At 48.9% G+C, this 14,592-nt stretch overlaps 1 protein-coding gene across 2 annotated transcripts in view; it reads right to left on the reverse strand.

Moving 5' to 3' along the window:
* GALNT16 (polypeptide N-acetylgalactosaminyltransferase 16) overlaps positions 1–548 on the reverse strand; it is a 95,531-nt gene extending 94,983 nt beyond the window's left edge. The window contains exon 1 of one of the 2 annotated variants that reach the window (XM_043920010.1): positions 431–548. The gene's annotated coding sequence lies outside the window, so the exon portion shown is untranslated. Of the gene's footprint in view, positions 1–102; positions 254–430 lie in introns of those variants that run through there. The other variant, XM_043920009.1, reaches the window with a different exon arrangement.
* Positions 549–14,592: the final 14,044 nt, after the last annotated feature.

A 14,592-nucleotide genomic window follows, 5' to 3' on the forward strand; every position in this document is an offset into this window, starting at 1 on the left:
CGCGGCGGAATGGCGACGGGCCAGAGCCAGTCTCGGCTCCAACTGCTCCGCGACCGAGCTCCCGGCGCCTGCCCCCGCGCGGCCCGGGTCTGTCCCGCCTACCTCCACCCACTCCCGGACCGAGCGGCCCTGAGTCACCGGCTGGAGATGCGCGACCCCGGCCGGGGCCCGTGCCCCGGAGCTGCAGTTCTGGGCTGCGCTCTGAACAGGGTTTAAGGTGTGTTCGGCGAGTCCTTGGGAAGGGGCCGCTGGGTGCGAAGAGAGTCTGGAGTTTGCACCGGTATCCTCCGCAGCATAGGATGCCAAGCCGCCAGAGGGCCCGCCCCGAGGAGGGATTGGAAGCCGGTGCACTTGACATTCGAAGAGAGCGAAGGGGAAGAGACGCGGCTTCGCTGCCAGTGAAAGGAGATTGTGGGTACAACCACCTCACCTCTTCCGTTGGCCTGGGGCTCCCAGCGTTCAAGGAGTTTCCCTCCACCCCGCCTCGTCCGCTGGACAACTCTGGGGAATCGTCATCACCGATTCATCAGAAAGAAGGGAGGAGGCCAGAGAGGCTGGAAGATTCGCCCGAGGCCACACGACTAATTAGTGGCAGAGCCCAGGCTAGAAACCACCTCTCCGCCTGACACTTTAAGCAAAGTTCAAAACACGGTGCTGAGAGACACGGACAAAGAAACCAGTGAGATTCAGCCCCGGCTCTATGAAAACCATTCTCACTGGAGCAGAAAGCAAGATGGGCTAAGTTAGTTCTAGAAGACCAGCGCAGGATCAGGCATGAAACAGACACTCAGAGAATAGATATTAAATTAACTAACCATGCAGAGGTCACAGAGGAAGAAATACTGTACCGTAAGGCAGTCTTAAGGAAAGGCTTCTCAAAGAAAGTGGATAAATTCTTCAAATAAAGTCTTAAGAGGCAGGAAAGGGGAGGACAGGGCAGGGTGTGAGCTCCATGAACAGCCTGAGCAAAGGTCCAGAGGATGAAAGTACTTGATGTTTTCAAGGAGGAGAGGTACCTGGTGGCGCTGGGCCCCAGGATCTGGAAAGTTCTTGGTGGGAGTCGAGGTTGGCCAGGCTGAGGGAGTCTGGACCCAGGAGGCCCTTGCATGTGAGAGGCAGGTTTGTCAAAGAGTTTGTGTCCTGCTGGTGCTCCTGGACACTGGCTGGTCTGAAAGACCACCTCGGGTCCTGGCCTCTAAATGAAGCTGCCTAGGGAATCAGGCAGATGGTGAGGTCACAGCTCATGCTTTCCCCTACCACCTCCATCAGCACCCCTCCTTCCCTGTTTCTCCAGCAGCAGGACTGAAATGTGTATGTAGTAGACGCCTCATACATTTCCATTGGAGTGAAGTAAATTAAAGGAAGAAAACCTAAGTGGGTTTTCTGGCTGCAGAAAAGTCATCGTTATAACTGCAATATCCTTTCCTCACTCTGAAGTCTCACCATGAGGACAAATTCAAAAATGACCCTACCAAGAATGTGACCCTAGAAAGAAGAGGATGTGCAAAAAAGTATCTCACCAAGAGCTCTGTAAGAGTAGCAGGGAATCTGAGGCAGGAGGAGATGCTAACAGGAGCAATAGGAGAAGGTGCGGGGATTCCTTCCAGCCTTGCTTTCCCCCGTCTGCCTTGCCTGGAGAGTTTAATTAGACTGCAGCAACGACCAGGACTAATTTCCACAGACCAAGAAAACCACTATCCAGCCACTGTCTTGTTTCTGCAGGAATCATGGGGCAGATCCAGGGGTCATGTTCTTTCTGGGAAGCCAGGGAGACCTTGCTCCTTAGGAATCAGGCCCCACAGGCATCTCCAGACAACGAGAAGATGTAAGGGAACTGCCATCCTGGTGTTCCCACCTCCATACAGGCTCTCAGGTCAGCCGGATGGGAAGACTCGGAGACTGGCCTCTGTTGCTATAGGCTGCTCCCTTCATCAACCTGGTCTTTGCATGTCTAGTTGCCTTTGGTCATGAAGAACCGGGTGAGAGGATGTGGAATCCAAAGACATCCCATCAGCACCCCTCAGCATGGGGGATGAAGTTTGATCAGGCCAAACCGAAATCAGGCTGATGGGTTTCTGATGGCTCCAGAAGGAGGGCTCCATGAGGAGAGGGAGGGAAGGAGGATCTGGAATTTGGCAGGATTTCTGCAAGTCTCACCACTTATTCCCCAGGGCTCAGTGGGGAGGATGCCATACATCTGCTCCAAATTGTCACTGCCTGGTAACTCTGTCCCAAAGAGAAACTTCTCCACTCAGTTCAGTTCAGTTCAGTTGCTCAGTCGTGTTTGACTCTTTGTGACCCCATGGACTGCAGCACGCCAGGCCTCCCTGTCCATCACCAACTCCCAGAGTTTACTCAAACTCATGCCCATTGAGTCGGTGATGCCATCCAACCATCTCATCCTCTGTTGTCCCCTTCTCCTCCTGCCCTCAATCTTTCCCAGCATCGGGGTCTTTTCAAATGAGTCAGCTCTTCGCATCAGGTGGCCAAAGTATTGGAGTTTCACCTTCAACATCAGTCCTTCCAATGAATATTCAGGACGGATTTCCTTTAGGATGGACTGGTTTGATCTCCTTGCAGTCCAAGGGACTCTCAAGAGTCTTCTCCAACACCACAGTTCAAAAACATCAATTCTTCGGCGCTCAGCTTTCTTTGTAGTCCAACTCTCACATCCATACATGACTACTAGAAAAACCATAGCCTTGACTAGACAGACATTTGTTGGCAAAGTAATGTCTCTGCTTTTGATATGCTGTCTAGGTTGGTCCCCACTCACTCCTCACCAAAAAAGAAAAAGAAAACAAAAAAAAACATAAGAGTGTAGCCTCTCTGGGGGGTGTTAGCCCCTCTTTAAAAATAAGCACAAGAAACTTCCCTTGGGGGTGGGGGGTGGGGGTAAGGGGGCAAATGATTATCACGCTCATTGGACCCCCAGAAATTTGACATAGACAGAGGTTGAGTGATGAGTCACTAGTCACAGGCACACTGGAAGAGTTGGGAACTCACAGCTGCCACCGTGGCTACAGCGCCTGGTCATTCTTCCAGATTGTAATTCCAAATTGACGCTGAGCTGAGGCTCAGCCCTCCCTGAGATGGATTTCAGTGTTCAGAGATGACTGGGAGCATCGTCCCCTCTCTGGGCCTAGCTAGGAATGACTCCAGAAGAACTGCAGAAACAAAGCAACACCTAAGAGACAGTGATGCCTAACATCAGTGAACTTCAAAACCAACAACAGTGATAATAATAACTACAGTTGGCTGAGTTCCTAGCAAGTGCCAGCTGCTGGGCCGGGATCTCACACACATTATCTCTAAAGCCCCTGAAAAATAAAATAAAATAAAGCCCCTGAAACCTGCAGGTGGCTCAGGGAAGCTCTCAATTGCAGAGAGTCACACAACAGGTGGGCGGAGGGGCTGGGTTCAGTCCCATTTTCCATACCAGGGTCTGGGCACCAGTGCCCGGCTTCTGAGGCCACTGGGACTCTGCAGGGCAGTTAGAAGTTCTGTGTGCAAGGACCTCTTACCGCTCTGGGCCTCCATTTTCTTTTCTGGAAAAGAAGGGATGTAGAGAGATGACCTCCAGGTCATCCATTCTGGACTCCGGCTGTGCCATTTTGGACTTGCAGTTCCTTGGGCATTGTCTCTCTTGTGACCGCACTCTTGGACACTGTCCCCTTCTCTTTAAAAGTGCTGAAGCTAGTACTCATGTAAGCTGGGCAAAGTGCCACATGGTCCTGGCATTCCAAGAGGTCCCAGGGAACTGTCTGCCCCTGTGAGTTTGATGCGTGGATTTGGGGGGTGGGTAACAGAGGGCAGAAAGGATATAAGTCAGTGTGAGGCCCTAGCTCTGGAGTTGGACAACGTGAATTCAAGCACTGGTCCCATCACATGTGAGAGTGGTTTGGGCAAATTCTTACTCCCTCTCTTAGCCATGGTTTCCTCAACTGGAAGACGGGGCAGTGACAGCCCTCAACTTGTAGCATTGTTGGGAAAGGCAGGGTGAGGTGACGCAAGTACCACCCAGTGCTTAGTAACCACTGGTCCTCAGAAGGCGCATCCTCACAGGCCCTGCTGCTGGCTGCTGGGGTGAGGGGCCTCCGGGAGGGCCTGCCAGGCACATGCAGGGGACTGCTCACCAGGGCTGCAAAGAACAGATCCCCGGCGGGCCTCTGCAAGGCGCGACAAGGATGACTGTCCTGCCCGACAGGTCCATGGCTGCCTCTTCCAGGTCCTCTGCTCAGCCGGCTGGGTGGAGGGGAGGGGAGAGGCAGAGTGGGGCCCCAGCCTCTGCAGGTGTCCGTTTTTGCCGGCACAGCCTTTACCCTAGAGACTCTGGGTCACCTCAGAAGCCTCTTGCCCTGCCTGCAGCTGCAGCAGGGGCCCAGGAGGTGGGTGAATCAGGGAACTGACTAGGCTCCCATGTCTGCTCCAAGCAGGAAAGAGGAGGCAGGGATAGTGAACAGAAGGCATGCTACCGCGAAACAGGCGCTGTGCTGATACATGATCTCAGAATGTTCTCGATGGCCCTGTGAGGAAGGCTCGAAGCTCTCCATCTCACAGATGGAGAGACTGAGGCCGTCAGAGGTCACCCAAACATCAGGCGGCACAGACGCTACCCACTGCCGGCTGTCCCCACTTAACATACCAGCTTGTCTGAGGAAAGGTTATTTATAAGTTAGGTTTCTACAAGCCATTCTACATCAAGGAGGGGACCTGGCTCTTTGAAGGAACTAGAAGTGAGTTTTTTTTATTTTTATTTTTTTAGTTTGGGCTGCACAGGGTCTTCCCTGCTCCACATGGGCTTTCTCTAGTTGCAGGGAGCGGGGGCCACTCTCTAGTTTCAGTGCATGGGCTTCTCATTGCGGTGGCCCCTCTTGTCACGGAGCATGGGCTCTAGGGGCACCGACTTCAGTAGTTGCAGCACATGGGCCTAGATGCTCTGCATCATGTAGAATATTCCCGGACCAGGGATCAAACCCGTGTCCCCTGCTTTGACAGATGGACTCTCAACCACTGGACCACCAAGGAGGTTCTCGAAGAGTTCTTTATGGGTCATCGTTCTATCTGACTGGAGAAGGAAATGGCAACCCACTCCAGTATTCTTGCCTGGAGAGTTCCATGGACAGGGGAGCCTGGTGGGCTTCAGTCCACGGGGTCGCAAGAGTCAGACATGACTGAGCACACAGTACCTTCTATTTGACTGAGAACATAGCTTTTTATATCAGTTTCTGCCACTGGAGGGTAAGCTCCCTGAGGGCAGGGGTTCTTGTATGTCTTGTTCACCTGTCTCCCCCATCGTTGGTGTACAGTGCATGCTTGTTGAATATTTGTTGGTGGCAGAAAGGGGGGGAAGAAGATGGGGAGGAGGGTACTCGGCGCTTCTCTGTTAAATCGAGGGCCTGAGAGATGGCGCAGGACTAGAGCCCAGAGAAAAGGCATGACCCACCTAGGTCAGCGTGGGCTGGTGTAGTGAGTAACCCAGGCTTCCTCACAGGGCTTCCGCAGCAGCAGCTGTCTGGCCCCCAACCACAGGGCCAGGCACTAAGCCCCGGATGACAGGGTGAGAAAATCCTCTCTGGGCCCACCAGAAGTCAGGGGAGGAATGACCTTGATTTTGGTGAAGAACTGCATGAACTGCAAACATTATTACTGATCATGAGATGACCCAGCTGCTACATTTGGGAATAATAGGATTGCAGAGTCTGAGGGCTAATTAGAAATGTGTCAAATGCTTTTTCTTAACAGCAAGGAATTCCTTCAAAGGAGAAATGCATAAATAAAGCCAGCTGGTCAGCAGGATTGGTCCCGGAGGCAAAGCCCTTTGCAAGCCCTCCGTGACCTCCCCACCTCACTGCCTGTCTCCTTTGCCCTGTCCCCTCCTCCTCAGCCTCTGCAGAGCTGAGTGGCGCAGGTCCTCAGAGAGGACCAGATGGCCCCAAATGTCAGGCCACTGCCTGTTACATGCCTGTCTCTTGCCTTTGAATGAGAGTTCCTCTGAGCAGGGCCTGGCAGTCTTCTTTTGTGTATCTCCAGTGTCTAGCACAGCATTGGGCATCATGGCAGCTCTCGCTAAGTATCTGTGCAATGAGTAAATGAATGAATAAATATCTAGGGTGGCAGGCTGCTACTCCCCATTCTGTCCTATTAAAATGTCACCTAGACCACTCAAGTGGTAAGCCAATGCCTGTTTGCCCATTAGGGTGGTATTTCCAGCCTTTTTTTCAATTTAGAAATGATATTTCTTTGTTTGACTGTGCCAGGTCTTTAGTTGTGGCATGCAAATTCTTTGTTGCAACATGTGGGATCTAGTTTCCTGACTGGGGATCGAACCCAGGCCTCCTGCATTGGGAGTGTGGAGTCTTTTTAGCCACTGAATCACCAGAGAAGTCCCTTCCCTTTCCTTCTTGGACACCTACCATGCCAAGCACTTCTAGGTTCCAGGAATACAAACATGAACAAAAACTGATTCCGGCTCCTTAGGAACCCAGTCACTGATAATAGGGCAATAGGCACAAATGGTCACCACATGGTATAATAGACTCTATACAAGCACAAAGGGGCCTTCATCATATGGAAGAAGTCATCTGAGAGCTGAGTCTTTTAAAGGGTAAGCAGGTGGGGAAGATAGTGGTCGGTCGTTTAGTGTGTATGGAGGAGAGGGTGGTGACAGTAACCAGGTTAGAGAGATAGATGGGCCAGTTAACAGGCATCTTGTGTGCTTCTGTAAGTAGTTTGGACTTATTCTGGAAAGCCATGAAGAACCACCCAAGATTTTGTAATAGGGAATGACATGATCAGTTATTAGTTTTAGTGATGAGGCTGAAGACCAGTGGCAGGGGATCACAATGACATTGAAATAGTCCAAGAAGGTAATGCTGTGGGCCTGGATTAGGGCAGAAACACTGGAGCAGAAGAGAAGGAAGGTAGACTCAAAGGATTTGGTGACCAGTTAGAGGCGGAGGTGAGAGAAACGATTTGAGGATAACATGTCCATTGCTTGCGTAGGAGACAAGTGCTTTGGTTTAAGATAACCACTAACTGAAATGGAGAACACAGGAGGAGGAGCAGATTTAGGAGACATGGTCTACTGAACTTGAGTTCTCTGTGATCCACCCAGGAAGGGAGTTTTAAATCCAGGTCTGCTGCTCAGGAGAAGAGTGGAAGAGGTCAGTTAGGCAGAGAAAACCATAACACACCTGGGGCAGAAACAGCTGGGAGGCTGCCTGTACCTAGCACCTAGGCACGGGGGAGATGGTGTGTGCACTAGAAATCAGGACCTCTGGATCCCTCGTGTGAAGACAAAGAGACAGAATTAGCTTTTTCCCCTGTCAGATGCCCTGTTTCAAGGCCCTGGACCCAGGTTCTTAGAAATACTCATCTTTTTGTCAAGGACATGTACCAAATGATGAGGACATGTTAGGACAGACCTTTCCACCTAGGTCTGGAACAAAATTTGGCTCAAAAACAGGTCAGTGATAAGCCCAGAGAGCATCTGAATTGAAAAGAGGCCTTAGTCCTGCATTTCCTTCCATCTAATGGTGCCTATAATTGAAACCTCCATTTTCCTTGAGAACTGGGAAGTGGAAATTAAGGGAATGTTCCCAGGATTGGTATATATTTTGAAGCTTTCAGCAGGCTGAAAATACCCGTTGATATATTTTGAAGTGTAATTTCCACTCCCTTACCAGCCAAAATAATTGAACAGGAAGAAAAAGCTGTTAATGCAGGAGGCATATGACATCAGATCCACATTGCCTGGAAATTTACCATTTCAAAGCAATTGAGGGTTTTTACAGCCAATGTTTACAGTCATACATGTCCCCACTCACTGAAGCCACCGTCTGAAGCCATCAAAGGGGCCATCAATCTGGCTTGGACACTGAAATTGTTCACAGTGTCTGGAGCTGATGTCAAAGCAGAGAGAATTTTTTAAACTTATGATGCTATTTTGTCAGTATATAAATCCTAGTGTGTTTTGGCCTGGTAGGTGGTATAAACTGTAGGGGCTGCCGGTACTCATGGAGCCAGTGGAGGCAGGGCTCTGTGATGGCCTGGCCAGGCCCAGCTTCCTCTCTCACTTGGCATCCCTGAGCCCGGTTCCTGCACAGATTGTTCTCTTACTCTAGTCTGAAGTGGTTTTTGCCTCCTGCCCAACCAAAACTGCCTGCCTCCGCCTCCAGCCCCACAGTGGATCCGAGGGGTGTGGGTTCTTCAGCAGAGCAGGGGGTCATGCCGCTTCTCACAGTCTCTGCTGGGCTTGGCAGGAGAGACAGACAGTAGACTTTATAGGTGTTCATCTTCTGTCTGCTGCCAATGCCTCTGCGTGTGTGTGTGTGTGTGTGTGTGTGTGTGTGCACGCACATGCTATTTTTCAGGTCTTCGACTTCAGGTCTTTCCTGGAATTACTGATTTCTTTCACTATATTTGCCTCCAAAGGAAATTTCTAAACCCACGTCCAATCATTTGTCTTTCTTTCCATCTCATCACACGTCTTTTCAAAGGCCCTACCTACAAACAGAGCATCTAGTATGTTCTTGGACACTTGGAATGATTAGGAGGCGAGGAGCTGGGGTTTTAGTCCTAGTTGTTCCATAAGCCAGCTTGGTGACCCTGGAAAAGTCACTTATCCGAACTTCTTTCTCATGTTTAAAATGAGGGGTTTGGTACAATAAGACTCAGCAGGTCCTTTCTAGTGCTAGCATCTTATTATTCTGTTTACTTATTTTAATTTTTTAAAACCATTCTGTACCCCAGCAAGAATTATTGGCAATGAACTAAGATGCAATTTTCTTCATTATCACTGGGTCCCCTGGCACATATTACATATATACATATGCATCCAAACAATTGCAGATGTTCCATTGCCTGAAGAATCTGAAAATTTCCAGGATATAGAGACCTAAAAAGGAGATATTGGAAGAATGTGCAAGAGACTGCTACATCCAGGGATACCTCTGAGGAGGGGACCTTGAGATGAACAGGAGCAGGAGATTTCACTGTATACTCATTGTTTTATACCTTTGGGATGTTTTGCCACACGCACTCATCACCTCTTCATTGTAAAACTTTTTTTAAGCAAGAGTTTTCCTTTCTCTTTCTTCTACCACAGGCCCCTCTGCAGCTCAGCTCCTAGCCGGGGAGGAGGAGCCCCTAGTGGGGCTGGCATCAGCCTCTGGAAGCCGCCCCTCAGCCCAAGCCCTCGCTGGCCAACAGCCCAGCTCCCCCGGCGCCTGGAGGGGGTCTGGGGATGCACACTGCTGCCGGCTGCCCGTGCTGGTGGCGCCCCGGCTGGGCTGTCAGAGCTGGTACAGGGCTTCCATTCAAGGTCCGGCCCTGATGACTCCAGCAGCCAGACAGAGGCAGAGGGACCTACGAATTCAGCAGAGAGGGAAGTGCATCCAGCCTTCAATCCTCCGGATCTGGCCGTTCCCTTTCAAAGACAGATGGCCTTTTGTGGTGTGGTGTTTTCTGCTACTGATATACAACATGAAGACAGAAACATGGAAGAAAAAGAACAAAAGGGCCAGAGATGAGTGGCGAGAAAGGGTCTCTAAGGCGCCTTCTCCCCACACTGCCCGCCTCTGCTGGGCAGAGCTGGGCTGGGGTCCCACGTCCCTGGTTTCCCACCCCCGCACCCCAGCTCCTCCTCATGGCATCCACCCAGCCTTCCTCTGCCACCTCCTTTCTGACTGTCCCCTTCAGTGGGTGCCAGGCCCTCCACCCCTCCTGTCCATCTCCTCCTCCTCCTCCTCCGGCTTGCCTACTGCACTGCCACTCTGCCCAGGATCAGCTGCCACGGCTAAGGTCCGTTTCCCAAGACGAAGGCGGCTACCTGCCCCCACCACGTGGGATTGCTCAAGGTAGGTTCCTCCAAGCCTCCCTCCCTTCTTTCCAGGGTCGGTAAAGCCCGGGTGAGGCCAGGAGGACGATTGAGACGCGGAGACAGACAAGGAGCCGCAGATGGAGACACACTCTTGGGAGAGATGAGAAGATACAGGGCGTGAGGAAAAGCAGCCTCGGGGAAAGAAAAGGCAGAGAGCGAAAACCAACAAAAGTGTAATAAATACGAAAACCAGAAAGGCCTGAAGAGAAACCGTCCAGAGAGCAGGGAGTGAGGTCAGAAGGGAGAAGCAGGAGGGGCGGGGATGGAGGCTGAGGAATGGCGCAACAGAAATCTCTCAGGAAGGGTCACTCACCTCCCAGAGCTGTCGGGCTTGTTGGCTGCGGTGAGCAGAATCTATTTAAAAACACACCAGGCATTTTGCCTCATTCTGTTTCCCTGCCCAGAAAGAGCTGGAGCCAAAGGCTCAGGGAACCATTCCAGCCTTAGGACCCTGCACGGGCCACAGGGCTGAAGACCCGCTGCCCTTTCTGGGAATCACCCGCCTTCGCTGCACACGAGAGTTGCCGGGCCACTCAACTCGCAGCATCCTGATGGCAGTCCCGAAGGTTATCAGTGTCATCCACTTCCCACTGGGAAAGACTCGACCACGTCCTTCACTCTGTCTTCAAGCTTGTTGGAAAGCAGATGCTGCTCAAATGTGACAGCTGCTCTAAAGGGATGCTCCAAGAGAGCTCCCTGACCCGTGGGAATATACTTAATGATGGCTGGAGAGGCCTGGGGTGGATTGGATTACAGCAAGACAAAGTAGAGAATGTGAAAGGACATCAAGAATAAAATGGCCCTAGGGAAACCATACAGAACTTGAATGGGAAAAACCTGTGCATCTTTGGAACGCCCTGACCTGGAGATGATCTGACTCCTCATCCACCTGGCACAGAGGGGAGTAGTGGCCAAGGAAAGCTATCCATGCAGGCTTTGTTTGCTCCCCAGCTGAGAGGGTAGGTCTGGGAGGTTCTTCCTTCCCTGGCTCTTGAGCTCATTATATTGTGTAAAGTATATTGTGTATACTTTTCAAGGCTGAATATAAGTCCTCTGCTCTGCATGAGATTTGCATTCTTGAGAAACTCAGTGTACAAATCACACCAAACTTTGCTTGCCAGAGGAGTTGGCTTTTCAAAATAAATTTGAGGTCAGTCCTATGTTTAAAAAGAAGAATGGCTTTTGAAGGTGAATAATCATCCTGGTTCATGTTTGTAACTTTGGAATTTTAAATGTCGATTTGGGTGGTCATATCTACAGTTTCCTTTTAGGTTGCAGTGAAACATTACTTTAAAACAAACCCAAAACCTAAGTAGATAAGTATGTTGCAGGAGCTACTGCTGAAGAAACAAGACATTTTAAAAAATTTATTATAGAAAATTTAAAATATATATTAAAAGAAGTAGAAAGCCTAATGTAAAAAAACCCAGCCTAGACACTTACCAACTCATGGCCAATCCTATGAGAAACATGGACTTTGGAGCCAGATCCAGAGTATGAACTTTGTACAGTGAAAGAGAAATAGGGTTAGTTCTACTGAGGCAGCAGGATCCAGATTTCTACACAAATGCCCTAGACTAGAGCCTAGAGACTAGAGCTTAGAGTATGAGGAGAAGGGCAGAGAAATTCTTACTTAGCAAAGAAGAAACCTAAGACTTAAAAACAAACCCACACACATTCACATTCCATTTCTGCTCCTCTCTGAAGGATGCATTATGCACAAGTAATAGTAACAGCGGTTACTGTCAGGAAGGGACAGGACTGGGGAGGAGGTTCCTTTTTCATTATACATTTGAAAACAAATTTTGTCCTATGTGCACATGTTATTTCTTCTTAAAAGTAACTTGTTAAAAACAAACATCATGAAGCTTCGCTGTACCCAGTTCCCCTGGGAGTGAAAAAAGAACAAACTGCCTGGACTCAGACCACCAAATGTCATCACATTTTGACCTGGATTTGCTGTGTTATAGTAATCTGCTCAGCTAACTGAATGTACAACCTCCCAACCCCAACCTGTACATCATCAGGATGTATGTTTCATGTGATACAAAAAACTCCAGCCCTTCATGATTACATGAGTTAGTCACCATGTTTGACCCCGGGGACTATAGCCCACCAGGCTCCTCTCTGTTCATGGGATTTCCCAGGCAGGAATACTGGAGTGAGTTGACATTTCCTTCTCCAGGGAATCTCCGTGGCTTAGGGATTGAACCCACGTCTCCTGCATTGACAGGTGGATTTTTTACCACTGAGCCACCAGGGAAGCCCCCTAATGACATGGGTATATATATACATTCGTCAAAATTCACCGAGCTGTAGTTATAAGATTTGTACGTTTTATTGTATTTTCACTATATTGCACTTCAATAAAGTATTATTAACAGCAGCAAAAATTTCAGCCTTTGTGTACAAATAAACCAAAGAATCACCATTTGGGGGTTTATTGGGTTGGTGGTTCAGAGAAAACAGTTGTTTTGAGAAAACAACATGATGTGGACTTTCTGCAAAAACTTGCTCCTTGGAAGCTACCACGACAGCATGTGCTTTTGGTTAAGCATTCCACGGCTGAAACGCAACTCGATGCTAAAATGCCGAGAGGATGAGGCAAAATCTTGGCCAAGGTCAAGCTCTGCTGATGGTTTGAGAGGGGGATGGCAGCCAACTCTCTGCACTTGTATAACATTTAAAAAAGAAAAACTAACCCCAAGTCATCTTCTGTTCCTGTTCGGAGCCAACTTTAGTCTTGCTCATTGTATCCAAGAACTCAGAGGAAGCCATGTGGGCTACAGCTCAGGCTGACCAAACCTCCAGATCTTGATTAGAAAGAGACTGCGCCAACCAGCTGGGGCCCCACTTGGCGCCATGAGATGTGACAGCGAAGGGAAAGTTGCTCAGTCACGTCTGACTCTGTGCGACCTCACAGACCGTCCATGGAATTCTCCAGGCCAAAACACTGGAGTGGGTAGCCTATCTCTTCTCCAGGGGATCTTCCCAACCCAGGGATCGAACCCAGGTCTCCCCCATTGCAGGCAGATTCTTTACCAGCTGAGCCACAAAGGAAGCCCAAGAATACTGGAGTGGGTAGCCTATCCCTTCTCCAGTGGATCTTCCGACCCAGGAATCAAACCGGGGTCTCCTGCATTGAAGGCAGATTTTTTTTTTTTATTCATTTTAATTGGAGGCTAATTACTTTACAATATTGTAGTGGTTTTTTGCCATACATTGACATGAATCAGCCATGGGTATACATGTGTTTCCCATCCTGAAGCCCCCTCCCACCTCCCTCCCCATCCCATCCCTCTGGGTCATCCCAGTGCATCAGCCCTGAGCACCCTGTCTCATGCATTGAACCTGGACTGGTGATCTGTTTCACATACGATAATATACATGTTTGTTTCAATGCCATTCTCCCAAATCATCCTATCCTTGCCTTCTCCCACAGGGTCCAAAAGACTGTTCTATACATCTGTGTCTCTTTTGCTGTCTCGCATGTAGAGTTATTGTTACTATCTAAATTACATATATATGCGTTAATACACTGTATTGATGTTTTTCTTTCTGGCTTACTTCACTCTGTAAAATAGGCTCCAGTTTCATCCACCTCATTAGAACTGATTCAAATGTATTCTTTTTAATGGCTGAGTAATATTCCATTGTGTATATGTACCACAGCTTTCTTATCCATTCATCTGCTGATGGATATCTATGTTGTTTCCATGTCCTGGCTATTGTAAACTGTGCGCAGGCAGATTCTTTACCAACTGAGCTATCAGGGAAGCCCAAGATATAACAAAAGATGTCGACATTTTAGGAGAAGGGAGAGATATATACTTTAGCCTCCTTTTTGGCAATCTGGTCATTGATCCAGAACAACAAAATGACCCCAATATGGTAGAAAAAGGGGGACTCATGTCTACATTGAAGTGATTATTATGAAAAGAGCTTCAAGTTTAGCATACTTGGTACAAAGAAGTTTATGCAACATAAAGCCAATACACCATAGCCTCTTTGGGACTGAAACGAAGCACAATGATGGACTGGAATATGTATTTTTGCCAGGTCACAGAGAATGGATACACAGAGGGGAAAATGTCTCTTGGTAGCTTATAAAATACGATCTTTACATTTTGCACATGTCTGTCTCACTGGTGGCCAGAAAGGTAAGCAGGACAAAGGCCTAGGCAGGTCAGGCTTATAGAAAGGCAAGCCCTAGAGACTTCTCAAGTCTCCCTGGCAGTCAACTATGTCTTAGGATGCACGGATGGAGAACAATGTGTTAACACAGTGGAGCCCTCAAATTTTCTTAGGTAGTCCTGACAGCATAAAAAAAGAGAATATTAACTTACTGATTTAATGTTTTCCTTTCCAAGTGCCCAGTTCTATTCAATTCTCTCTCATTGGCACAGCCGCAACATCTCCGATCTTTAAATGAGAAACCTTGTTTTTTTCCTCCCCAACATCCTCCCATTTACAACACTTGGCAAAAATGCCTCATTTCTACTCCATGCTGATTTCTTATTAAGCCTTATGGCACTGGCAATGTGGGTGAAGATAAAGATTTCTCTTCTTTACTGTCAAATAGTGAATTGAATAGAAATGTGAGTTCCCTAAGGCCACACACAGTACACCTCTGGTGAGAAGAGTGTTTTGACCCCAGGTGGAGCTCCAGATGGAGGGAGCAGGCTTGGCCCTAGTCAACAGGCTGGGAG

The sequence above is a fragment of the Cervus elaphus genome, chromosome 12 (assembly GCF_910594005.1).
Source record: "Cervus elaphus chromosome 12, mCerEla1.1, whole genome shotgun sequence".
Taxonomy (NCBI): domain Eukaryota; kingdom Metazoa; phylum Chordata; class Mammalia; order Artiodactyla; family Cervidae; genus Cervus; species Cervus elaphus.